At 42.1% G+C, this 26,995-nt stretch overlaps 1 protein-coding gene across 6 annotated transcripts in view; it reads right to left on the reverse strand.

Annotated features, from left to right (window-relative positions):
- NCOA2 (nuclear receptor coactivator 2) overlaps positions 1-26,724 on the reverse strand; it is a 295,825-nt gene extending 269,101 nt beyond the window's left edge. For 3 of the 6 annotated variants that reach the window (XM_038579489.1, XM_038579481.1, XM_038579482.1), the window contains exon 1: positions 25,804-25,959. The gene's annotated coding sequence lies outside the window, so the exon portion shown is untranslated. Of the gene's footprint in view, positions 1-25,443; positions 25,530-25,803; positions 25,960-26,701 lie in introns of those variants that run through there. The other 3 variants (XM_038579485.1, XM_038579483.1, XM_038579488.1) reach the window with 3 other exon arrangements.
- Positions 26,725-26,995: the final 271 nt, after the last annotated feature.

The raw sequence follows: 26,995 nt of genomic DNA on the forward strand, positions 1-26,995 counted from the left end.
TTCTCCTTCTCCCTCTCCCTCTCCCACTCCCACTCCCCCTGCTCATGCAGGCTCACTCTCTCAAATAAATAAGTAAAACCTTAAAAAAAAAAAAAAAAAAGTACAGCATATGACAGGAGAAGGGAAAAGCAAAGTTCTCAAAGATATATCAAATGTTTCACTCATTCTTTATAGTTCCCTAACAGAGGTATCCCTTTCTCTGAATGGGTCTAGACAAATGCATTATTGCTTGATGAAGTCATCAGACTGCCTATTCTCTACTTATCAGTAGTTCATGTGATCACTGTCACTTTATCTGTTTCTGCCACAATTTTAGTTTACTGGGGACAGTCTCTGGGAAAAATGAACTGCATTATCGGTTACACATAGCATACTCTCAAGAGAAAAAAGTCATCTTTGTATTTGTACCAAGAAAACATCTTAATAAATTAGATATTAAAATTAGCAACCAAGCTGAGTATCTGTATCCTGTACATAAAACTTTGAACAATTAAAGTTTTTATTCTATCAACTGCTATCTTATAATGATTTAGTTATTAGCTTGCATATCAATAAAAGCTTGAATAAGATGACCAACTGCTGGTTACAGATTAAAATGCTATTTTCTCACAGTGAATTTTACATTAAATGATATAAAAATGTCAACAATTATGAAGTTCATAAATAACTCACCAAGGCTCAAAAAGGCAGTCGGAATAGTTCTAAGTGTTTTGAATATGCAAACATGAGTACTTAACATACAGTTTTTATGCCTTCTATAAATAAGACAGGAAACAAGTGTCAAGCAGGTTATTAATGTGAGAAAAAAAATGAAAGTAAGTACCAGTAATGCCATAAGTTATCTACAGACTAAAAATTATATGCATAAGCTTTAAAATTATCTTTTATTCTCAGTTTCATTTAGTAGAGTCACATGAATATAACTTCTTAAAAAAGAAATCCTACTAGGTTTCAGGAGTCAGTTTTTGGACAAAATCAATTCTCTCCTCCCTCAAGGCAAATTCTAATTCATTCTCTGCCTCCCTTTTCCCCTCCCTCTCCACTTTAAATTCCAAGTGACACTGAACACACACACATAAGACTCATCTGCCAAGAAGTCCCTTTTTAAACTAATTTTTTTCATTCACTCAACAAATGAGTTAGCATCTACAAGGTGCCAGGCACTGTGCTAGGCAAAAAAGACAAGGTCCCTGCCCTTCAGAGCTTAAAATTTAGTGTTATTAGTCTAATGTCCACTACTGAGATTCCTTTAGTAGAAAGGGGCTCACTTTCTAATAGCAAGAAATGTTCTACAATTATTCTACCATGAGGCAAAATTTACAAAAGATTGGACAGCTCAAGATTTTGTTCCTTCAGTCAGCATTTGTTAATTCACATAGAACACGTGAATTCTGCTTTTTATAAAACTGGCTTAAAAAAATGAAATGATTTATCTGGGATTTCCTTCAAAATAGTTGGAGGGCTGGGTAGGTCAGTAAAGTAGAGAGGAGTTGGTTCATGAAATTTCACTGTATTATTTCTATCTACTTTTACATAGGCTTAAACTTTTCTATACTAATTTTTTTTAACTGTAAAAGACTTTTAGCCAATACCAAAAATATTAATTTTGGGAATTTCAGGAAGCTGCACAGAAAACACAAAAAACAACGGAGTATTTCAATGCATATTATTTAATGCATGGTGGGACCCTGAACACTAATCTTTTTTTTTTAAGATATTATTTATTTATTCATGAGAGACCCAAAGAGAGAGAGAGGCAGAGACCCAGGCAGAGGGAGAAGCAGGCTCCTTGCAGGGAGCCAGACGTGGGACTCGATCCCGGGACTCCAGGATCATGTCTTGGGCTGAAGGCAGGCGCTAAACCGCTGAGCCACCCAGGGATCCCCCCTTGAACACTAATCTTAACTCAATTATAAATATCAAGTTTCCATCATTTCAGACTGTTTGTTACACCGAAGGTAGTCATGCTAACCTACCTCACTGAAAATATATTAGGACTCTATCATAAAAGCTACTACAGACATCCCTCAAAGGTACAATGTTAATGCTGTATAGACAGTAATGTTAATTATGGAAAAGTATTTTCATATTTTCTTTTCCAGTCTAGTAGGTAAAATGGGGTTGTTACTGCAACACCATACAATTACCAAATGTAAAATATTTCTTATGTTATTCAAGGTTATAGAGGCGAAGACAGAAATATAAAATTGAAGCTGAGATAATGAAGTATATGGTATAGAAATCAAAACTAGAGGATTTTTTTAATTTGGGGGGTGAGGAGGAAGGGAAAAGGGAGAGAGAAAGAGAAACTCCCAAGCAGGCTTCACACCCAGCACAGAGCCCGAGGAAGGCTCTACCTTGGGACCCGAGATCATGAGCTGAGCCGAAATCAAGAGTAGGACACCTAACCAACTGAGCCACCCAAGCACCCCTAGACGATTTTTAAAAGAATATATTTTATTTGACATTTCCAGTAACCTGTGAAGTTCTCATTTAGAGTCAACAGCTGGTCCAGATATCATACAGTTTAAGATCTTCTAGTAATATTTAAACACGCCAATAAATACAACAAATAGTATTTGTTATGATATATTATAAAGCATTTAATCTATATTCTCTCGTTTACTCTTCACAAAGTCCTGAGGTCAGGTGAGTTACTACAGAATACTTTTATATCTAAGAATCTGCCTGTGCCTTCAACTCATGGGTGAAGGAGGCAGAACTGATCCCAAAACATCCTAGTCCAAATTCCTTTCACTTAACGTTATCCCAAGCTGCTGCTGCTGGAGATTGTAATTTCAATAAAGATCCAAAACTCGGGGACACCCAAGTGGCTCAGTTGCTTAAGCACCAGACTCCTGATTGTGGCTCAGGTCATGTTATCAGGGTCCCGGGATGTAGCCCCGTATCAGATTCTGAGCTTAGTGGGGGAATCGGCCCAATAGCCTCCCTTCTCCCTCCCCCTTTGCCCGTCCCCTCACTCGTGTTCTCTTTAAAGTAAATAATAATTTTTTTTTAAGATGCAAAACCTAAATATATATACAGAAAAAAAGCAGAACATGAGATAAGCTATCAATAGCTAAATACGTGGCCTGGTGAAGGTCAGAAAGGAAGATGAGCCAGGGCTTACCTTTCCTCCAAAAAGGTCTCCGAGAAGAGTGCCTTGTAAGACAGGAAGACACCCAACAGAGGTACAGCACATTCACAATCAAAAATGAAGTTTTTAACTGGCTAATAATAATAAATTAATAGGTTAGAATAAAGGATTATAAAAGCAGACTATGAAGCTTACATTTAAAACACATATTTTGGGGCACTCAAGATGATTAAGTATCTCTCTTCAGCTCAGGTCATGATCCCAGGGTCCTGGGATGTGTCTCCCTCTCCCTCTACCTGCCACTCTCCCCGCTTATGCTACGTGTCTCTGTCAAATAAATAAATAAAATCTTTTTAAAAAGAGAGAGAGATGCATCCTCATGTTCACTGCAGCATTATTTACAATAGCCAAGACACAGAAACATCCTAAGGGCCTTCTGTCCAATGAATAAAGAAAAGATGCTGTATATAAGGAAATATTATTCTGCCATAAAAAAGGAAATCTGCCATTTGCAACAACATGGATGGATCATGAGGACATTGTGCTAAGTTAAGTCACATATAGTAAGACAAATACTATATGATCTCACTTATACGTAGAACCTAAAAAAATCCAGACTCATAGAAACAGAAAACAGATTGATAGCAGGGGAAGGGAATGGGGCAAAAGGGTAAAGGTGGTCAAAAGATACAAACTTTCAATTCTGAGGTAAATAAGTTCTGAGGATGTAATGTGTACTATGGTGACTGTAGTTAAGAACATTTAATTGCAAATTTGAAAGTTGCTAAGAGAGCATAATCTTAAAAAGCCCTCATTGTAAGAAAAAAAGTTTAGTGACGCCAACTAAACATAGTGATTATCACTTTGCAATACAGACATAAACCATTATATTGTACACTTTAAACTAAAATGTTATATGTCAATTACATCTTGATATTACTGAAAAAAATGTTAATACATATTTTGTTTTGTTTCAACAAGGAAGAAAAGAACAAAGAGGTCTCTGCTCCAGTGTAGTGACTGGTCTCAATCACATGAGACCAATAAACACTAATATTCCTTGTAGGGAAAGCTTAAATATTTGTTGCTCTGGGACAATCAACAATATATAGAATACAAAATTTAACTATTAGATATTGTTGCTCAGGAATTCCAGAAGAACCAGGGAGGGAAGTTAGCACATACCTACTCTGAATGAAAATGATAGTTCACCTGTAAAAATGAGTCTGATCTAAGTCAGAACATAGATACATTTCCTTTGCAACATACCAAGATAGCAAATTGGTACCTACCAATGGGTAAATTACTAAATGATATCATATGCTCCAAAAAGGTTAATACAACTAATACAGAAAAGCAGTTTGTCCTCCAGAGATTTATTTTTTCACCCTGATCCACTATAGAATCAACTGTGTTAATAATAATGCTTTGCAATTGTATATCACTTTTTCCTGCTAAAAGCTCAAGTGAGTTGATATGGCACATCACAAACTACACAGATGGTACTCTACAGTTTCCACAGCTCTGACTGAATAGCTCATTTGACTTACTAATAAATGTTCCTATTTCAAAATTAAAAACAAATATGAAAAATTAAGGAAAACGGTAGAAAGACAGTGAATTTTCATATTCAATTCAGTAGCATCTCTCTGAAAGGTAAATGAGAAAGCACCCAGAGCCTAACAGAGTTCCTTCGGATGCTAGTGCACACAGGTGTGCACTTCCAGAAAAGCCTTGCCAAGCCACCAAACTGCCTGAAAATGAAAAAGGGACTAGGCAGTGAAAGAGGGTATGCTATTTCCCGTGTGAAGGTGCAACAATGAGACCTAAAAGGAGAAACTCTCACCAAAGACAGAGACCTGGAATTATTATCTCCTTCTGTTCTAGTCCCTTCACCTGTCATTACTTATTATATATGGTCAGAAACTTGACTAAAAGAAGTAATAGATAATATTCTAAAGTATAACACTGTTACTAAGATTTATAAATCATATTTATTTATTTATTTATTTTTATAAATCATATTTAAATTGGAGTCCTTTAAGCCAAATATTTTTAAATGATTACATTCTATATACAGATGTGGACTACAGTCATCCTAGAAATCTTCTTTATGCTATTCAGAAATGTTCCGCTCATACTCTACTAATACGAAAAGGCATTTATTCCTTTAAATTTCATAAACCAACCTTCTAAATGTACTTTACTGGTAACTATAACTATCTCATCTCTCCCTGTGGATCTGAAAATTCCCTATTAGGCAATTTAGCTATACAAAGTTGTCCATCATCTCTGGGTAAATCACTATACTTTATTTGTGTAGTAAATGTGGGCAAACACAACTATACACAGGCAACCTTCATTATAATTTGTTAAAAATGAGTTTTATCTATGGAACAGGACATATCTTGAAAACTTCAGAGTCAACTTATCCCTACACAAAACAAAACTACTAGTGATGTGATCAGACTTAACTAAACTGTACAGTGAAGACAGGTAAGGTGGAGAACAGCTAATGAGATTTGCTTTCCTTGGTGATTCAAGTGGTTTCATAGCATCTATTTATAGGATAGATTCAAAATCCCAGAAAAAATAAATACCTCCTTTTGGTGAATTATGTCCAAACATTCTTAGCAAGAGCTTCACTTTTTTCTGAGAAAATTGTGCTTTAAGTCAGTCTGAACTAGTCAAAAACAATGCTCATATCTTATGCAGCAGCATTCTCAAAAGAGGTGTTAAATTAAATCAAAACCAGTCAATGGGGGCACTTGGGTGGCTCAGTCAGTTAAGGCTCCTTGACTAGAAGTGAAGTAATAGATAACAGTCTTACTTTAACAGTCTTTAACACTCTTACTAAGATTTATAAATCATATTTAAATTGGAGTCCTTTAAGCCAAATATTTTTAAATGATTACATTCTATTTATAGACGAGGACTACAATCATCCTAGAAATTTTCTTTATGCACTGTATAACAGTGCTGCACAACCCTTACATTTCTGAAACATGCATTCACTGATAAAGAAAGGTAGTTTAAAAAAACTTGACCACAAATAATCATGAACACACAGGTTATTCTAGTCTTCAGGATTAGCTTCCTAAAAAATTCCTTGAATCTCCTTTAATTTGCATTTAAAATAATCTACTCTGAATTGCAATCACAAAAAACTAATCAAGATCCATTGGATGCCAATTGTGTCTCAAACTCTGATCACTGAAGGAGATATACCAAGTAATGATAATAATAACAGTGAACAGTTAAGGAAAATTGGGGCACAAGGTCACACCTGTTCAAGTGATGGAGCCAGACCACAATCTAAGCAATGTGGCTCCTAAATGCTACTCCATAAATTAAAACACACACACACACACACACACACACACACACACACCGAACCAATACCAAAACTTAAAACCAAAAATCTCCTCTTCCAACAGAACATTCAAGTTTTTAGTAAATCCTCTAAGAAAAATTGTATAATCTTTTCTGCCCTGCAGTGACATCATCTCCTAAGAGTAACTAGGAAGAAAAACTAATGACAAGATCTTGAAAGATTTTACTTTCATTCTATCCTTAAAAGTGAAATGCCTTTCCCAAGGACAAGTCTGTGCTTGATGGTATATAAAATGTCAATTATCTCCGTGTATGGCTTTCTGATCTTTCTCTACTGAGAAATGTCTTACTATGGAATTGTGAGTCCAAATAGGACACGCAGACAGGTAACAGATGGTCTTGCTGGGTAATCTCCACACTGAGGGTCCCTGACCCTCTTCATCTCAGGTCGCTGGGATAGGAAGACAAATAGGAAGTAGGAAGACAAATCCCACATACCCCTACCCTGGTTCAGGACCTACCTAGAGCAGAAGACTCTCAAGCCTGGCTCCCTATAATATCTCACAGAGTCCCTGGAAAAGTCTATTTAAAAAAGCAGGGACCTTCCCCCATATTTTTCTAAAGTTCAGTGACACACTGGAATTTCCATTTGGATAAGCAAAATAGACAGTTTATACATTTTAAAACTTGCACAAGAGAATCAAAATAAAAACTCTATTAACCATGCTACCAACACACACAAAAAAGCATTTTTTGAACAAAAAGCAGCCCTAATCTATACAGTGATCTGCTGAAGCAGCACCCTCCTGGGACTTTGTGGGGCGGGGTTTGCTGTGTTAATTATTTCTCATGAGTGGCTGTCAGGGCTAACTCCCTAGAAATTTTCCTGGTAAAATAAACAGCCAAAAAATATATGCCATTCTCATTTAAAGAGTTCTATAGTAAATACATGAATAGGGAAGAAAAATAATAGGCCACACTTTTCTGTATTTAAAAAAAAGATGATTCTAGAATTTAAAGAAAAATTTTATTTTTTGTAAGAGAAAAATTTTAGGGGCACCTGAGTGGCACAGTTGGTTAGGCATCCGATTCCTGGTTTCTTTGGCTCAAGATGTAATCTCATGGTTGTGAGACTGAGCCCAGTGTCCAGGCTCTGTGCTCAGAGCAATGCAGGCTAGAGACTGGGCTTCAGATTCTCTCTCCCTCTGCCCCTCCTCCTCCCTCATGCTCTAGCACACACGGTCTCTCTCAAAAATAAATAAATAAGTCTTAAAAAGAAAGAATTTTAGAAAGATTAACTAATGCCCCATAATTTTCCTTAGTGATAAACAGAGATCTGTTACCAGAAGATTTCTTTAAAATCATCTAATTCATTCTGAGTTCATTAATAATAAAACCTATTTGATCCTCAACCACTCAGTGAGGTGAACAATCATTATCCCCATTTAACAAAAATGGAAATTGTACTCAAACATTAAATCACTTGCTCAAGGCGACAGGTCTACCCATAAGCAATATATACTTAATCATTATTAAACTTACTTTTAAATCATACAAATTTCTTCTGATTAAAAAAATGTACGTTTTTTCCAGAAAGTTCTTCTAAACATCTAACTAAAACTCCATTAGATATAGTTTAAGAACATTGCCTTTTGTAGAACTAAAAAACAGCTGCTCATTACATCTCATATGGAAACACTTTGGATATCTGAGAAACAGTAAATCCTCCTTCCTCTCTTCTCTTCTTTTAAAGGACAGTAACACTTCAAGTTTCTACAACTTAGCCCTTTAAAAGATGATGGTTCCCAAAGGTGACTGCCAACCTCTCATCCCACATACACTCCCTACAATTCAACTTTTAACATTCCTCCCAAGGAGAGCTGGGATCTACGTTCCCAAATCTGTGTTCTGGGACCTGTATCTGGGGAGGCTGTGCCTAAGGCAGAAATAACCCTATATGACTTATAAGGTTAAAGTTATAAAAAGTGACAGCTTCCTTGGAACTATTACATTCTGAATCCTAGTCGTCCTGCTCTGAGGAAGCCCAAGCAGCTAGGTAGAGAGGCCATACAAAGCGTAACTCAGCTGAGGGGCTGGCCAACAGCCTATATCAAGCACCAAGCACGGAAGTGAGCAAGGCTTTATTGATGCCATTGCCAAGCCCTGGCTTTCAGACTTCATTCAAGCTGAATGTCAGACATCATTAAGCAGATAAGCTATGTCCATCACAGCGTTTCCAACCCTGGCCCACAACATTTGTGGGGTCACAAGTGTGGGATATATATAATACAGCAAGAATAAACAGAACTCCCTAATCCAGAGCACAACCAAGAAATAAAAGAGAAACAAGGGGGAAAAGGCTTCTTTCTAAATATTCAAAATAGACATTATCCCAAATTTTGTGCTCTAAAGATCACAAGGTTTTTTGTTTTTTATTTGAAAGAGTGTGTGTGTGCGGGTGGGAGAAGGAACAGAGGGAGAGGGAGAAGCAGACTCCTTGCTCAGCAAGAAGCCTCACGTGGGACTCAATCCCACGACCCCCAGATCATGACTGGAGCAACCCCCTGATCATGACCAGAGCAGAAACCGAGCGTCGGGGGTTTTTAACCAACTGAGACACCCAAGTGCCCCAAGATGACTAGTTTTACAGATAAGACTCTCTCAGATTCTCATGCAGATCTTATTAAAAGTGCATATAAAAAATAGAAACATACTCTAATATTTTCTATCTTCATCCTATGCTCACATGTCTCTTCAGAATGCCTTTTCTCTTATCTGATGAAATCTCAATCAGCCCTTGAAGCTCAACTCAAACACTCCAGCAGCTATAAAGCCTTTCCTCACCTCACAAAATAAACCAGTTGCTCCCATAAAATATCTGACTAGCCCTCTAATACAATTGCCTATTCTAATGCATATAGTGTAATTACCTGCCCACAGGACTCCTTCCTTCCAGTGAGATCTTTAAGGATAGGGGCCATTTCTTTTTTAAATCTTTGTGTTCCCATTGTCCAGTACATAGGAAGTGCTCCTTAAATTTGTGCAGCATTAACAAATCTGGTTATCTGGTTTCCAAACCCACAGCAGACGTAAAATTCAGAAAGCCAGAAAAGACAAAAGGCACAGTCATTTAAAAAAATGATAATAATACACACATATACACAAAAAGTAACACCCAGTGAACCAGACAGAAAAGGGCAAGTCCAAGAGTCACCAAGAATTCTGTTGCATGGAATCTATTGTTTACAGTTACACGGTGGAGAGAAAAACAGATCGGTACCTTAGAAGAGGGCATGGACCAGAGTGAATTTTAGCACATTTCAAATCAGTTTAGACAATAGAGAAATATTTCACATTTTAAAAGTATTTTCTTCTAGGGGTGCTTGGCTGGCTCAGTGGAGCAGAGACTCTCAAGCTTGGGGGTGTGAATTCAAGCCCCACACTGGGTGTGGACGTTACTTTAAAAAAAAATCTTTAAAAGTATTTTCTCCTAAATGACTATTTCTTTAAAATGAAGTGCTCAAAGGAATAAAACACAGAATCAGAAAAATTAGATACACAAACTCTCATTTTCTGATGGTTTTGTATAGCCGCTCTTTTACAATAACAGGACATTCTGTATGCTATTTTTGCATCTGTTCCCTATCTGTCCATAATGTCCCTATTTCAGTTACATTTCATGAGCACCACCCTCCCTACTGACCCACGCTGCTACCTGCTACTACTTTTTCTGTTTGGAATGCAGCACAGAGGCACTCAGAAATGCAACTATACTTTTTGTCCAACCGTCTCTAGTATGCCAACATTTTTTAAAAGCCACACAATACATATAAAATGACAAGAACAAGGAGGCTATCACTTAGTATGTTTGGAAGACATTTCAGGAAATTTTTGCAAAAAAAAAAAAAATCATAAAAATGGGATTTCTGAGTCACTTGTTTTAAATTCTAATCACTTTTAAATTACCCATATGTGGGGGACCTGGGTGGCTCAGATGGTTAAGCATCCGACTCTTGGTTTTGGCTCAGGTCATGATTTCAGGGTGGTAAGACTGAGAGTCCCAAGTAGGGCTCTGTGTTCAGCCCAGAGTCTGCTTAACAGAATCTCTTTCTCTTTCCCCTTTTGCCCCTCCCATCCTCCCCACCCCACCCCGCCCCACCCCCCTGGGCGCACACTCTTTAAATAAATAAGCCCAGATCTGTTAAATGAAAAGGCCTATGTACAGTCCCACTTTTCATTCCATTCTTCATGTATCTCCTAAGTATATGATTTCCCAGTATAAATATTAACTCAATAATAGTCTCATTATTCCTGAGCAGCATATTTTGTTTTTTTGTGGAAGCAAGGGAAATGTTGCCATCTCTAAGAAAGGTGCAGTGCAAGATTCATGGCCATCAGCTGAACAATGTTCTACCTCCAAGAGTATCACTCTGAGTAAAAGAAGATAATCTTGGTTTTTGTTCTTTTTCCTGAAGCCTAAAAGTTTCAAGTTGAGGGCTATTTTGAAGTTACTTAAATTCTTGTGTTATTTCTTGTTTTCTTTGAGTGCTATTTTTCCCACTCATAACTTTTCCATTGAGGCTTCCAGACCTACATTAAGAATAATTACTACTTCTTTACTGTATTAGGTAGGTGAGACTAACCAGGTATCTTGCTGGTATAATCCGCATACCTGTGAATGATTCTTTACTTTTATACTCTGTTTCTCAAAGTGAGAATGAACCCCAGATATCCACTGTGATTCACAAGGGAAGACAGGGGGGCTCTATTATACTTATTAATAAGGTTCTGAAGTAGGAAAGACAGTAGGAGGTTAAATAGAAACTAATGCTGGAAATCATGGGGGTGGGCAGGAAAAGTCAGAAGGGAGAACGAATGTAGACACTGAAAAAAAAAATAAGGGAAAGAGAAATAGAAACCTTCAAATTCAAAGTTAGGGAGTACTCAAGCATTCAAGAAACTCAAGTTGCCAAACTGCATAAAATCCCAGCAAATTTTTGTCTCTATAGTGCTACTCCAAAGAAGTGTTTGAATAAAAGCTTTCTATTTACCCAAGTGTGCTATAAAATTAATGTCTCATCCTGTGCCTAAAAGAGAAATCTACTACTTCCCAAGAGGAAAAAAACTCCTACTAGAGTTCTCTTATGGTAAACGTTCTCAGAGGCAGCAATACACCTCTGTGTTTGCATCCCTCACAGCATTAGGTCTATCTCCTTGTGATGTACTTGTGGAACATATTATAGGCCCAGACATAAGAAGCATTCAGAAGAGGCATGCCAAGAAAACGTCCTAAGATGCAACAATCTCCAGCAATAAGCTCTCAAAGGTTATACTATTCTTCAGCCCTGATCAAATTCAGATATATAACAATTTTTTTTTTAAGATTTTATTTATGTATTCACAAGAGACACAGAGAAAGAGGCAAAGACAAAGGCAGAGGGAGGAGAAGCAGGCTCCCTGCAGGGAGCCCGATGTGGGACCCAATCCAGGGACCCTGAGATCACACCCAGAGCCTAAGGCAGACGCTCAACCACTGAGCCACCCAGGGCATCCCACAATTTGATTTTCTTTTCATATTTAAGTAATCTCCTTACCCAACACGGGGCTAGAACTTAAACCTTGAGATCAGGAGTCACAGGCTCTGTCAACTGAGCCAGCTAGGCACCCCAACAATTTAATTTTCCTAACACTTCTGGAGAAACTGAAGTCTTTATTATTATTATTTATTTAAGTGATTTCTGCACCCAACATGCAGCTCGAACTCACAATCCTGAAATCAAGAGTCACATGCTCTTCAGACGGAGCCAGCCATACGCCCCTAGAGAAACTGTAGTCTCAACACTGAAAAGACTGGCTACACAACGTGAATGCATTTAACACTACTGAACCACTCATTTTAAAAAATGAGTAAGATGGTAAACTTTATTTTTTTTAAGATTTTATTTATTTATTCATAGAGATGCAGAGAGAGAGAGAGAGAGAGGCAGAGACACAGGCAGAGGGAGAAGCAGGCTCCACGCAGAGAGCCCAACGTGGGACTCAATCCAGGGCCTCCAGGATCACACCCTTGGCTGCAGGCGGCGCTAAACCGCTGTGCCACCAGGGCTGCCCAGATGGTAAACTTTAAAAGTATTTTGCCACAATTCAATTTTTTAATTAAAAAAAAAATTTTAAGTAGCCTAAAAACCAGAAAGCAAACAAAAACTAGGGGATAATGTTTTATATTAAAGGGACTACAGAACCAAATGCAATGAGTGAACCTGATTAGGTCCTGGTTTGAAACCCAAAACTATAAAGAGTCTGGAGACAACTGGGAAATCGGATTAGAGAGCTGGGATTTGACACTGGTTTTCTGGGGTTTAATAGTCCTATTCATATTGTATATGGTTATATAAAATAATGCCTTTATTTTAAGGCAACATGCTTTATGGATAAAAGGTCATCTGTAACTTCAAATAGTTCACCCAACACACACACACACACACACACACACACACACACAGAGCAAGAGGGAGAAAGAAGCAGCATATACAGCATTGAAATAGTTCTTTTTTAGCCACTTGTTCTACCACATTATTCAAGCATCACAGAAGCTAAGGAAAAGAAATATATTTGACACTGCACATCACAAAGCACCACCCTGCTTTTCCTCCTAAACTGTATACTGTTTCTGCTACTTTAATATACAATTGGCTGGTGATAGAATGTAAATAGATGACAGACAGACAGCATTCTGAATTACTCCACAAATAAAATGATACCACAAAATAGAGAATTATTGTTTAAGTAGAGATTAGGGAAGAAGGTTGAGAATATTTTTATAGGTGTTGCCACAAGTATATACTAATGTGTGGACTGTAAGGGCTTTGCTCTTCGGATAGTTGTAGAATTTCATTATTTATCTATTGAGACATCAGCCCTTCAAGTGACACTTTCATTCTCTTTTATCACTTCTTCAATGGAAGTATTTAAGTGCCAACCCTAGTACACTTTGTGTTTGGTTTGGTTTTATTACCTTTCCAGAACTACTGATTTTCCCCAAGGTTTTCTTTACCTTTTTTCTCCTCTTTCCACTATAAACTGAGATTATTAATCCCTCTTCTTACTACAGTGTCAAAATATTCTGCAGGGGAAAAGATAGTAAGTCTCCGTGTGAAAAATGTTCAGTTTTACGAAAGCAACAAAGCCCAAAATTTAAGTCTTTATTGCTTCTGTGTTGTTGTTGTTTTTAGACTTTATTTATTTATTCATGAGAGAAACAGAGAGAGAGAGGCAGAGACACAGTCAGAGGGAGAAGCAGGCCCCTTGCAGGGAGCCTGATGTGGGACTAGATCCCAAGGCCCCAAGGATCACACCCTGGGCAGAAGGCAGACAGACGCATAACCGCTGAGGCACCCAGGTGTCCCATATTGTTTCTGTTTTGAAGGTAAGTGGATTTCTGGATTTTTTGTAAAATCTGTAACCAATGTTATATAAACATCTTTACTGATAATCTTTGAATACTGTTGGAGTCTATGTATACTTTTTGTTTTGATCATATCCTTTCTATTAACTGAAATCAATAATATAAACTCCCAACAAATTAAATTCTATATCAAAGGGTTGCTTCCTAAATCTTAGAATAACTCACTAGTTTTCTCAAGGCAAATCAAAGAGTGTGAACTGTATGGTCAAGGCCAGGAAGAACAGACTAACAGGTACAAAAGTTCGTGTAAAGAATAGAAATAGGGAAAAATGGGTTTGTGACAGACCTATCTAAGTGAGTGTTTTGGAATGTCATTCTGTGATGACTGGGGACTTGCATTATTATAAAAGGGATATTTGGGGAAGATCAGTCTATTCATGACTTACAGTGCAGAAGGAGAATTTGTTAAATCAGTCCAAATACAGTTTAAAAGTGAAAAGCCCTTAAGCAGTTCTATAATATTATTTTGGAGGAGGGGAAGAAAGAAAGAATGAATAAAAAATATACATACATATACACTATCCTTACTACTCAATTTTTAGCAAACCAATAAGAAAACATATACAATTACCTGTTTCATTCAGATAAGCCAATGCACAGTCATTTTAAGCATTTTTATTGAACTGACACAAATTTTAATGCTTGATTATTGAAAGCATTTTAGTTCGTGGTTTTTCCTCCTTGATATTAAACTCCAAAGAATTTATAGAAAAATTTTGTTTTACTCCTAATCCACCATTTATCTATCCAAACCTTCAAAAAAAAAAAAAAAGTCTGTATAAGGGCACTCAGGTGGCTCAGTGACTGAGTCTGCCTCTGGCTCAGGTTGTGATCCCAAGGTCCTGGGATAGAGTCCCACATCAGGCTCCTCGTGGGGAGCCTGCATCTCCCTCTGCCTCTGTGTGGCTCTCATGAATAAATAAAATATTTTTTAAAAAATGTATAAATAGCCTATTCCACCTAAAATAACAAATACTATAACTACTAAATATGATCAAGTTGGGATCCCTGGGTGGCGCAGCGGTTTGGCCTTTGGCCCAGGGCGCGATCCTGGAGACCCGGGATCGAATCCCACGTCGGGCTCCTGGTGCATGGAGCCTGCTTCTCCCTCTGCCTATGTCTCTGCCTCTCTCTCTCTCTCTCTCTCTCTCTCTGTGTGTGACTATCATAAATAAATAAAAAAAATTTTTTTAAATGTGATCAAGTTGATAAACTACTAGTAGGTCCTTAAAGCTGCTGCCCCAGATTTACTTTCAGTCAAGGTTACTCTATTGCATTGCTATCCTCCATCTCCATGGTCCTTTTTGGCACACAGAAACACCTCTCTAGGCCACTCCAGTTTCTGAATGCCTCTTCTTCTCCTCTCCACCACTCCCCAGTAGACACTTGATCTCTTTCTCCAAGACCCTAAACAGCTCTGAGCAACTGACTGCAGGTTCAGAAACTCTACAATGAGCCTGTGGGAGACATGTGAATCTCAATGGGAGATTTTTCAAGAAAGGAATGGAAAAGGGCATCCTTAGCCCTTTATCCCTTGGTGAGAAGGCACTGGCTTCCCTCACTCCTCTGAAAGCTAAGCCAGGTAAATGCAAGGCCCTCAGCCTTTGAAAATCTCAAGCTCTTGAAGGTCTTCCCCTGCCTTACCTGGTCTTTACCTGCTCTGGCGAGGAGGAATCCCCTCACTTCTCACCTCACAGAGCATGGGGGTAGAAGGGCTGTGGGGCTCGGTGGTACCAGAAGGGAATAGGCCATCAGCACTGCCTGAATTATGGATGCAGATCAGAAGAATGTTATACACGACAGCCAGCCAGCTCCTGGTGGGAAGTCCAGATGCAAACAACAGCTTTGCAGGTGAGCACCTGGGACCTCATCCCCTGGGATTCACCCCATGTTTCATCTACCACAGGCTCTCCCTTTCCTTCCCATAGGGTCAGCAGCTGTTCCCAGTGATAGTGAGTAGGGGAGGGAGGCGCCTCTCCTAGTAAGAGTCCTGACCTCTGCAGGAGGCCCAGCTCACTGGCCCTACCACAGGCACTCAAGGCCAGACCAGAGGTATCCAGACCAGTTCCTTCCTGTCCAAGGCTTTGCTCGCCTAGAATTGAGAATTTGGAGTTCCCTTTATCTCCTATCTCTCTTTTTCTCCTCAATGCCTTTTCTCAAAGTGAAAATATTTATTACTACAATGAGATCACCAATAATTACAAGAATGCTTTTATGTGAACATCCTTTAACCAGAGAAGGATAATGCTCCAGTTTTTTCTAATATCCTTCAGCGTCTATGCATTTTTGTTGACTTCTGTCACTATCAACTGTCACTGCCAATATGTTCAGCTCACAATGAATATCATGTCATTTTTTGTATTATATCTAATTGCTTAAAATCTTTCGTTTATTAAAATTCTTTTTTTTTGTTTATTAAAATTCTTAATTGTACACATCTCCCACTTAAAATAAAAGGTAATACAGCATGAATCAAAAAGTTTTACATGGTTTCCATTTCCTTCACTAGGTTTCATTATTTATACTTACTATGTGTTTATTTAGAAAAGACTCTAGTGGTGCAATAATACATTAAAATGACAGTTTTAGTGGGATAAATATTTTCATACCACACTTTTACAGAAGAGTCTTAAGGAATCAAGATATTATTACTTAAAACATCAATAAGAGAACTACACATAAGCCTCAAAATAGAATTCCAGAAATTGAAAATACAGTACACTACCAGAAACTCCAAAGAGGCAGGCATTCCTGAGGCTTTTTAGGAATTTGGTTACAATTTCCATCAATCTTAAATCGCCTTCCGATTTCAAATTTACACCATTTGGACCACTTGGATCTAAGGAACACTTTCAAGACATCCAACACTTACAGAGTTTGTAACAATATCCTTAAACAGGTAAGAAATAAAATACATAAAAACTAGGGAAGGTAATACTCAATCCTATTAGACAACAGAAGCTCAGCCCCCTGGTCTACTGGACCACAAATACTGTCCAGCAACGGACTAACTTCCAACAACAAATCAGCCAATTACTGTACTGTGCCTGTTAAGTGATCTGTTTTCAACCTAATGGCTTACTTAACAAATAGCTAGCTTCTTCCCTAAGTGCTGTTAGCAGAGCCAATCTGTTTGGTAAAGAGGGAAACCATAGATCATGATCATACATGAAATACTTAATGATAGTAACAGACTTCCTCCGTAACCTTGTGTTCCGTTCACTACCAGCCATCTTCCATCTTTAAACTTTAAGGGACAAAAAAAAAAAAAATGAGAAGGCCAAGGAAGGATAAAAGGAGATAGAGGAGAAAAGTCTACAGAGATTTATACCCAAACTGAAGCAAAGTCACACCATCATTTACCAGTCCATCCTCACTTCTTTAAACGACTGAGCCACGCAGAAGCTTAGTTTCCATGCACAGCACACACAGCACGACCTCCACAATGGGCTGCAGGTGCAAGATGGCAGGTATTGGACAGCAAGATTGCCTCAAACACCCGCAAGCCCCTACTGCCTGTCTCCATAACTATTAAATCAACTTCTGTAATTTCAAGAAATGCTATCAATGTTAGCAGAAATTCATACTCCTGACATCTAGATTTTCAGCCAGAAATTTCCATATTCCTTATTTAGGATTCTAAAAGTATATATGAAAGAATTCACCACCTATGTTCCAACAATAACCAGAGGTGAACACCTGATAAGCCCATGTATGAATAATTCTATTTTTAAAATATACACAAGTACGTTAAAATGTATTTTTATTTTAAGTAATCTCTACACCCTACGTGGGCTTGAACTAATGACCCCAAGATCAAGTCACATGCTCTACTAAGCCAGCCAGATGCCCCCAAAAATGTTATCCACGTAGCAATCTAAATTTTCCCTTTAGCTTGACTCTAGGAATGACTCAAGTAAAAATATAGGTTCCTCTAAGATCTGCAACTCATTTTTGAATTTACATTTGACAATAACTGAAAGCTTTTCACTAAAAAAAAAAAAAAAAAAAAAGAAAGCTTTTCACCAGTAAGCATATCAACAACAGATTTAGAAATTTTAAGAAAAATTTAGTATCAAATATTCTTACAAACGCTACTGTACCAGCAAAGGCAAGGGAAGTCACTTCATGTTTGATTAAGAAGCTGATTTTATAAGCAGAAATAATCTGCAAGAAAAGACAATCCTCATTTAGATATGGCTACTTCAATGGGCAGAGGTCAGTCAGCAACAACAGGAACTTCCAGAACTCACACTCCACAAGCTTATTAAGCCTTGGAACAGATGGGATCACATTTCATATGGACACACTAAATGAGTAACAGAAAATATCATGCATCATATTTTCATCTATGACAACAAGTCTTCGGTCCCCAGAAGCCGGAACACTAAAAGTAGTGTATGCTGCTCCCCACACGTGCATAGGTGAAAGAGTTCCCTGAAAGCTCTCCTCACTCCTTGCAAACAATTGAGCAGACGGAAGAATTCCACAAATAGCAGAGCACAAGTCAGATGACTGCATATATTATCAGCCTTCTTTTAAGACTACAATATCTCAACACCAAGTCATCCACGCCACAGAGACTGCACAAAATCTGTAAAACATGCATCACACAATCACCACCTAATAGTTAAACATACTAGAATTAAATATATTGTAAAGAAACAAGAAGCCAAATATCTCAATCAGTGTTTCGTCCTTTCTCAACCAATACCGGCTGTCGTGCTCTCAATCTATTTTCTCCCTAGTGCCTACAATCAAGTTTTCTTGAGCTTATTTTCTTGGCTTTTCACTGTGAGAAACAAATAGCCAACCTGGATGTGCTTTCTCAAAATACTCCTACCCCTTCTCTCTTCCCTAATGGAGAATTCCTGATGTGTTACCTCCACAAAGCCCTTGATTAGACACAGCCACATGACGCTGAAAGAAGCAAGCAGAGCCCATGAGCTAACAGAAACACATTAAGGGGACAGGACCAAAGGGCAACGTGTGCCTGGGTTCAAACTCTCCTCCAGTAGTCCCTGGCTGTGTGACCCTCAGCAAGTTATTTGACAGTTCTGTGCCTCCACTTCATAAACTCTGTAATAGGAACAATAGTAAGAGAGCACCTACCTCAACGTGTTACAGTGAGAAACGCAGAGCACACAGTAAGGGTGCCTGAACCCTGCATTGGGTTTTTAGTAACCACTCAATAAATGTTACCTGTTTTTATTTCTTCCATTACAGTTTTTATTTTTTGAAAATTAGCAGACAAGAATCCTGCAATCTAAGATTTGTTAAAGGCTGGGCTGATGGGGATCCCTGGGTGGCTCAGCGGTTGGGTGCCAGGGCATGATCCTGGAGTCCTGGGATCGAGTCCCACATCAGGCTCCCTGCATGGAGCCTGCTTCTCCCTCTGCCTATGTCTCTGCCTCTCTCTGTGTCTTTCGTGAATAAATAAAATATTAAAAAAAAAAAAAGAAAGGCTGGGCTGATGACTAAAAAGCCAGAGACTATTTATAGATCTTAAGATAAGTAACACCTGTCCAGGTACAGGCCTGCCTTGATGCAAGGCTTTCCTAGACACCTGCTGGCATGATTTGCAGGACTATTCATCCCTCTCAGGGACTAAACATCTACACTGAGAGCCTTATCAAAGGCCTGCAAACATGTTCTTTATCAGATTCCTAAAACGAAGATGTTCTCAGACTCACCATTCCCTCTGATACTTACGATGTGTTTCCCCACACTCACTGGTCAGGATAATTTTCCCTCCCAAAGTTTTGCTCACAGGCAAAAGGACTTAATCGCCTTTAAGCTTCACCTTCTGAAAAATGAGGTATCTCTATTTTACAGTGCTGTGGCAAAAAAAAAAGAAAGAATGAAACACACTTCAAAAAGCCCCTAACAGGTTGCTGGCACTCAGGGAGAGCTGCTATTTTCATTTATGTTGCACTGTTGTTACTCTCCCAATACAGACGTTTTAGTCAAGAACAAGAATTGAGTTAAATCTAGAAAAACTAATAATCATAGAACACCTGTGAAAGGCTGCACAAGGGGGTTTTTCATCCTTTAGAAACTTAGGGTGTGAAAACCCAGAATACGTAGCCTTAGAGCAGCAACAAGGCACACTCTCCGCGGAACGGGAGGTCCCTGACTTGTTGCCCCAATACCTTCGACCAACTAAAGATTGCCACGCGGACCACACACAACATGATTCCAGAGAAAATAAAACACAAATTATAAATATTCATATCTCCATTAAAGGAGAATTATTTGATTGTAAGCTAATCGGTTAAGGGGACATTTAACAACTTATTAAAAATATAACCCTATTTTCAGGGTGGGGGAGAGACTCAAACTCAAATCAAAGTAAAATTTTCTGACAATGTTTAATTAACATGACACACACCAGAAAACTAGATCTTCAGTATCCAAGCCAGTTGAAAATTAGGGTAACATGTGCCTTTCTACCTCCTCCTCCACCAAAATCACCCACTCTGTGTTCCCCCCTTAAATCACAGGATTTGTAATGGACAGTTTACACTATCAAAGTAAACTGCCAAAGCTGGGATACTCAAATACTCATCAAATAAATAAAGAACAAATGAATGAAAGGTTAAATGAGGCAAGAATGCAAAGACAAAAACCTAAAAAGCCTAATGTGGGATTTAAGTTACCAACAGGAACTCTTAACAGTTCATAATTTGCTGCCTATAAGGCATAAATTCTACCAGATTTGACCTGCTAACTTCAATTCTCCATGTATCTATCAATTGATATTTAAAAATTGTTTTTTCTTTCAGAACCTTTACCTAGTTGCCAATAACTTCCACCTAGGAGCAGTTCTCCTCCATTTCTTACTTAAAATTAAGATTCTACATCTGAAAGCCTCAAAAGCAGCTAAGTAAAACATCCCCATAGATTCCCTGCTTAATTCTCCTCTAGAAATTTCCAACTAAGGAACCAACTGAAAATTGTCCTTGAATCAATTTTTCCACAATTGCATTATGTCATCATAGCCACTAGAAGCCAGAAATGTGGTTACTGATGAACATTTCATAGGATAGACATAAAATCTTTCCCCTAAAAGCCACGAGCATTGTGATCTACCTACAAACCATCTAGTCCTTTCATTTTAGTTACCTTCAAACACAAGTTTACCTCCAAGATTTTCAGTCCTTTTCATAACCAGTTTTGCCTCAGTTTTACAACAGCTAGGAAAACTAAACCAGCTTCTAAAATATTCACCGAAGTCACAATCTCACCTCTATTTAGAAACTAGTACCTAGAATCCATAAAATACGAGTTTCTTTATGCTGTCTGAATTGAGGGTCTATGACCTAAAACTGTATTTTATAACTTTTCCAGACATTACTTTTAATAGACTTTAGAGAGTAACATAACATTCTACAGTTTGCAATTTATAAACCCTTCTATGACCCTTTAAAACAAAAAAGTAAACACATAAACGCTAAGAATATTTTTTGTTTAGAAAGCAAGTCAGAGGTAAAATGAGCTTCAGGTTTAAGAGTATAAGATACTGAGTGTTTTGTTCTGTTTTCCTTTGAATGGCTCTCATCATTGGTATGTAAATAGTGATTATTTCATTAAGGGAAAGATACTAATTTCCACTGATTTTAAGATTTACTACAATAAGAGACTAATACCTTAAAGCAGTAACTTATTTTCTTTCTCCCTCCTATTCTCTTAATTTAAAATTGACAGAGCATATAACATAAATCACCAAACACTGTAAATACAGAATATTGAAAAGCCAGTAATTTAAGTAGCAGTTTTGCCATAAAAATAACTAAGCATGAATTATGCTTTTAAACATAATTTCAACCATGATACAATATTGGTCAAAATATCTAGAACACACTGTGCATTTCAGAAAATTGACCTTCTAGAAAAATTGTTTAAAGGGACTTTTTTTTTTTTGCTACCTAACATCCTAAGATTGCTTAAAAGAATCGCTTTTAAACCCAATACTACACATTTTTTTTCTAAGAAATTCAAGCTGTCAACTTATGGGTCACATTTCAACCTGATGTGATTTGAAACAGCTAAGGTACTGAATTCTTAAATATAGGGTGTGTAATGAAAGCACTGCTCATAGGTCCTCGATTGTGAGGCTTAGAAAGCTTTAATAAGCTATAGCTATAGATAAAGCCAGCCAAGGAGCATTACCCCTTTATGCACTCATAACACAGCCCAAGTCCCCCTCCAATCCTTAATGTTTTACATTTCCAGTGAATGCTCCTCTAACAGTGAATGAAAGTCATATAAATTATATTTAACTAGTAAAAGGTTAAAATCTGAGCCAAACTATCTAAAAAATATTAAATTCATAACTGGAAAGCTTTTCTCCTCCCCTCTGTTTCGGTATCCTGACATCTAAAAGTCAAAGAACTCCTCTGTTAAGACTGAAATCCCCAGGAGGAAGAAGGCTCAGATCTAGTCTGAGAGCACACAATGGAATCACAGCTGACGATGCACATCTTTTTCTAGATGTCTCCATATGCTTAGGAGTTTTTTTTTTTTTTTTTTTTTTTCCCTTCCTAGCCCGGCTTTGGAGGACTTGCTACTTAGACTCTGCCACCAAGAATCTGAGAACATTTTCAAGGATTGTTGTAGGGAATGAAGTAAAATAATGTGCTGCTCTTACGCATACAAAAGAGAGACGGGAACACGTCGGAGTGGCCATCACTAACTCAATTAACTAATCATGGGGGGGGTTTCAATGTTGTCAAATTTTGCATGTTTAATTTACAATATTTGCCACTCTTGGCAGCTAAATGTTTTATCCCCACAGTTTTTACTATTTTATCACTAAAATAACACCCAAAGGACTTCAGCAAAATGCAATTAATTTCTGTCTACATAAACACTAAAAATTATACTGAATTAAGAATTCACACTATAAATTTGAGGATGGTATACTACAGCAGAACACGTGTACAGTGTGGTAAATCCTATTTCCTAAAACCAGAGTTCCTCAATTCTTTTTTATGGTAACCAAATTTTAATAAAAGCTTGAGAAAGCAGTATAGATAAATACCACGCACCTAAGATACCTCCAAAAAAAAAAAAAAAAAAATCGCTTCCCAAGATTAAATTCATGGGCTACTTAACACAAAATGAATGAATTCATTCTCAGTTTCATTCTCTGAACTCCCAAAGATTTTTACAAATTCCAGTTGGGAAAAGGGGCCTTGCTGCTGTCAGCATGCACTAAACCTCACCAACAAAGAACAGGAGCACACATACACATAAAAAAGCACTGTAGCAGCTGCTGCCTTTTTAAAAGACAGCTTATTCCTGCGGAGCAACCTGTGCTCTTTATTGAGAACCAAAGACCTAGCCTCCCTATTCTTAAAAGTCAGGGAGTTGAGAAAGTCACTGGACGGAACCCAACGACCGACATAAGGCAACCAAAGAGGTCTCCTAACCTTGCATAAACCAGACAAGTGCCCACACACTGTTCAATTCAGCAGTGTTTAAGAAAACTAATTTATTTTTTAAGAATCTTTTGTGTGGGAGTCATCGAGCAAACTACACTTAGACTTTTTTTTTTTTCTCCCTGTCGACAAATATTCTTTGACTAGCTTTGCTTCTTAAATACCAACGCTTTATGTTCCAAACAGTGATGCTTTGGTTCCTAACTTCATTTTGTTTACTCAAGAAAGAAAGAAAAAAAAAAAAAAAGACACGCATACCATAAACAACTTTTTTTTTTTTTTTTAATGTCATCCCAAATGCCGAAGTTCCAAGTGCACTTTGGGTACTGGCGGTCTAATTAAACGAGGAACCAGCGAAGCCATTACAAACAATGATGCTTTACATTCCCAATAATCAACTGGCCGAAGACTATCCCGATGCCTTCATTTTCGGAGAGCCCTTTCAAATCCCCCGGCCCCACGCTGGAGGAGCTGAGGGAAACCGAGGCGGAGGTGAACTGGTAACTCCAGGACCGTCACCCGTAGCCGGCCGTGAGGTCCAGGGCTCCATCCCTACGGCACACATGCCATTTTAGAAGCGGGCCTCGGAGACTTACTGCCGCATACCAAGTGGCTTTACACTTCGCCTGGTCTAAGACGACGTCTCTTGCGGTAACAAGAGAAATACAGCATCTCGCGTAGAGTACGAGCCTCCCGGGCCGGAGCCCCGCTAAGTGACAAGACCGCACGGACCGAGGAACCGGGGACTAGGGATGGACGAGAGCGGCTGGCTCGGCGTCTCCATGGCTCCCCCGCCCCGCGTGCAACTCCGCTCTAACTGGTCGGGAGGCGACCCCGCCCCCTTCCTTCCTCCGCTCCCCACGATTGGCTTACCGACGCCCGGCAGGTCAGCTCCCCGCCTCCGATTGGCTCACTGCCCCATCAGTCACACGCAGCGAGATTCGGGTCGGAGGGAGGGGAAGGCGTTGGAGGAGGTGGAGTGGGAGTGGGATTAGAGGACGAGGTGGCGGAGGAGGTGTTCAGGCTCGGTCCCCGGTTTGGGAAAGTTTCCCCCGCCGGTGACAGACCCGCAGGGCGTTAGGCCCGGTCCAGCTCTGGGCCGGGGCAAGGGGGCCGGGTCCCCGATTCCCGCCCCTCGGTCCCGCAGGCCCCGGAAACCACTCGAGGGAGGGGGAAGAGGGAGGAACCATCGAACCAGGGACCGACCCACCCCCGAGCTCGGAAGAGGCGCCTCCGGGACTCCCCGGAGGGGCGAGGGGCGGGGGACGGGGAGCTCCAGCGCGGCGCGCCGACCCCGGCCCCCTCTCTCCCTCTCCCTCTCCCCCTCTCCCTCTCCCTCTCTCGCGGCAGCCCCCGGAGGCCGAGGGAGAAGTGTCCCCGGGCCCGGGGCGTGACCGTCGCGAGTCGGCCGGGAGGGCCCCTCCCGCTTCCCGCCTGGGGCCCTGAGGGGCCTGTCCCTTCAGGGGCGGGGAGACGGGGGAGAGAAAAGGGGGCGCTGGCGAGCCAACCCGGAACCTCCCGGCCCGCCTCCCGCCCCCAGCCCCGGCCCCAGCGCGCCTCCAGCACTCATGCCCGCACCCAGAAAGTTAAGTCAGGGGCGAGCCCAGCTCGGCGCCGCCGCCGCGGCCCGGCCCCCGGCTCCCCGGCTCCCCGGCTCCCCGGCTCCCCACCCCCACCCCCACCGCCGCCGGCCTGCTCGGCCCGAGCGCGCCGCCCGCCCCGCCCGCCGCAGCTCTTCCCCGGCCGCCCGCCCGGCCGCGGCGCCCCTCGCCCCCCGTCCCCCGCCCCCCGCCCGCGGCGCTGACACGGGCCCGCCGGCCGGCCCCGGCCCCAGCCCCGGCCCCTGCCCCGGCCCCGGCCCCGGCCCCGCGCTTCACCTTCACACACCCCCGAGCACTTCCCGGGTCCTGCCTCCCCGCGCCCGACTCCCACCCTGCGCCGCAGCCGCTCCGCGCTTCCATGAAAGAAGGCACCTTCCCGGGATCCACCTCCCCGTCTCGGCCGCTCCCTCCCCGCCGCGAGGGCGCCGGAGCCTCGCTCCCCGCCGACCCCGCGCCGCGCTCCCGGGCGGGGGCCTCCCCGCCGCGCCTCGGCTCGGCTCTCACCTCTCGCCGGCGCCGCGGGCTGCAGCCTCCGCCCGCCTCGCGCTCCGGGACTCGCCAAGCGCTGGAGCGCCTCCTTTCTCTCCCGGGGACTCCGCGGCTCCCCGCCGCTTCCCGCCCGCCCCACCCCCCGCCCCCCGGCCCCAGCGCCCCGGCCCCGCGGCGCCTCCGGGATGCGAGTCCCGTCCTCCGCGCGCCCGCGGCGGTGCCCGCAACACAAAAACGGCCCCGGCCGCGGCGCTCGGCTCCGCGGGGCTCGGCGCGCCAGGGGCAGCCGCGGCCGGGGGTGGGGACGCGGCGCCCCCCGCCCGCCGCCCGCCGCCCGCCGCCCGCCCTCGCGGCCCCCGGGGAAGGCGCGGTTACCGGCTCGGGTCGGTCACGCCGTCAGGTGCCGGCTGCCGTCGGCGCTGACCTTCGCCGCCGAAGCTGTGGCTGAGGCTGCGGCCGCCATGTTCCCGTGTTAATAACTGCTGCCTGGTTGTTTATTTCAATGGAGATCCTCCCCCAACTCCCTCCTCCTCCTCCTCCTCCTCCTCCTCCTCCTCCTCCTCCTCCGCGTCTCCGCACTTGCGGAGAGACACAGACCGCGCGAGCTCGCGAGCAGGGGAGGGGGCTCGGGAGCCAGGCCGTCCCTCCCTCCGCCTCCCCGGCCGCGGCCGCCGCCAAGTCCTGTCACTGGGGAAAGGACGGGGCGGAAACTTGCCTCCCGCGCCCCCGGGGGGCGGGCGGAGGTGCACGGAGGCCTCCCCGCGGAGCCGACCCCGGCCGCGGGGTCCGCAGCATCGCCGTCGGCGGGTCCGCGGGCAGGGCGAGCCGGGGGGGCGCGGGGCGACGGGGGACCACGGAGAGGGGACAAAATGGGGGACCGTGGCCAGCGGAGGGCGACCCGCGGGGGGCTGCGAGGGACGGGGGAGTAAACGGAGGCTCCACGGAGGGCAGAGGGCAGTGCCAAGAAGGAAAGCGGCGCGACGGCGGGACGGCGGGACGGGCCGGGGCTGCGGGGCCGCGGCGGTGGGCTCCGGGGCTGCCTGCCGACGGCGGGGGCGACGCCGCGGGCCTGGGGCGCCCCGGCCGGGCCCCTCCGCCTGCAGCCTGCGCCCCGCGCGCCCCGCACGCCCCGCACGCCCCGCGCCCGCCCCCGGCCCCCAGGGCTCCCTCCGCTCCCCGACGACTGGCGTCCCCGGTTGCAGCCCGCGCTCCAGGAGGAGGCCCGCGCAAAGGGCTGCCACCCCGCAATCAACCACACGGCGTAAACCCTAACCTGGTGGAGCATCCTCGTCCCGACGGGAATCCCAAAAGTTCTCTGTTGGAAAGTCCACTTCCTAGACGTCAGAAGGGGGGGGGGGGCGGGGGAGAAGGGCGGTGCATGGGAGTTGCACCAAAAATCCACGGAGAATTCTCAATTGAAGTATTACTTGGATCTGTTTTATGCTCTGGGAAAGCAAGCTCTTCCCAACTTAGATATAATTAGTGTGGGGGGGGGGGGGTTGGACATTTGCATAGCATTTCCTTACTTTTAGTCTTAGGAGAAAGGTCACTTGCCATATAGATAGTA

Source organism: Canis lupus, chromosome 29 (assembly GCF_011100685.1).
Source record: "Canis lupus familiaris isolate Mischka breed German Shepherd chromosome 29, alternate assembly UU_Cfam_GSD_1.0, whole genome shotgun sequence".
NCBI lineage: Eukaryota > Metazoa > Chordata > Mammalia > Carnivora > Canidae > Canis > Canis lupus.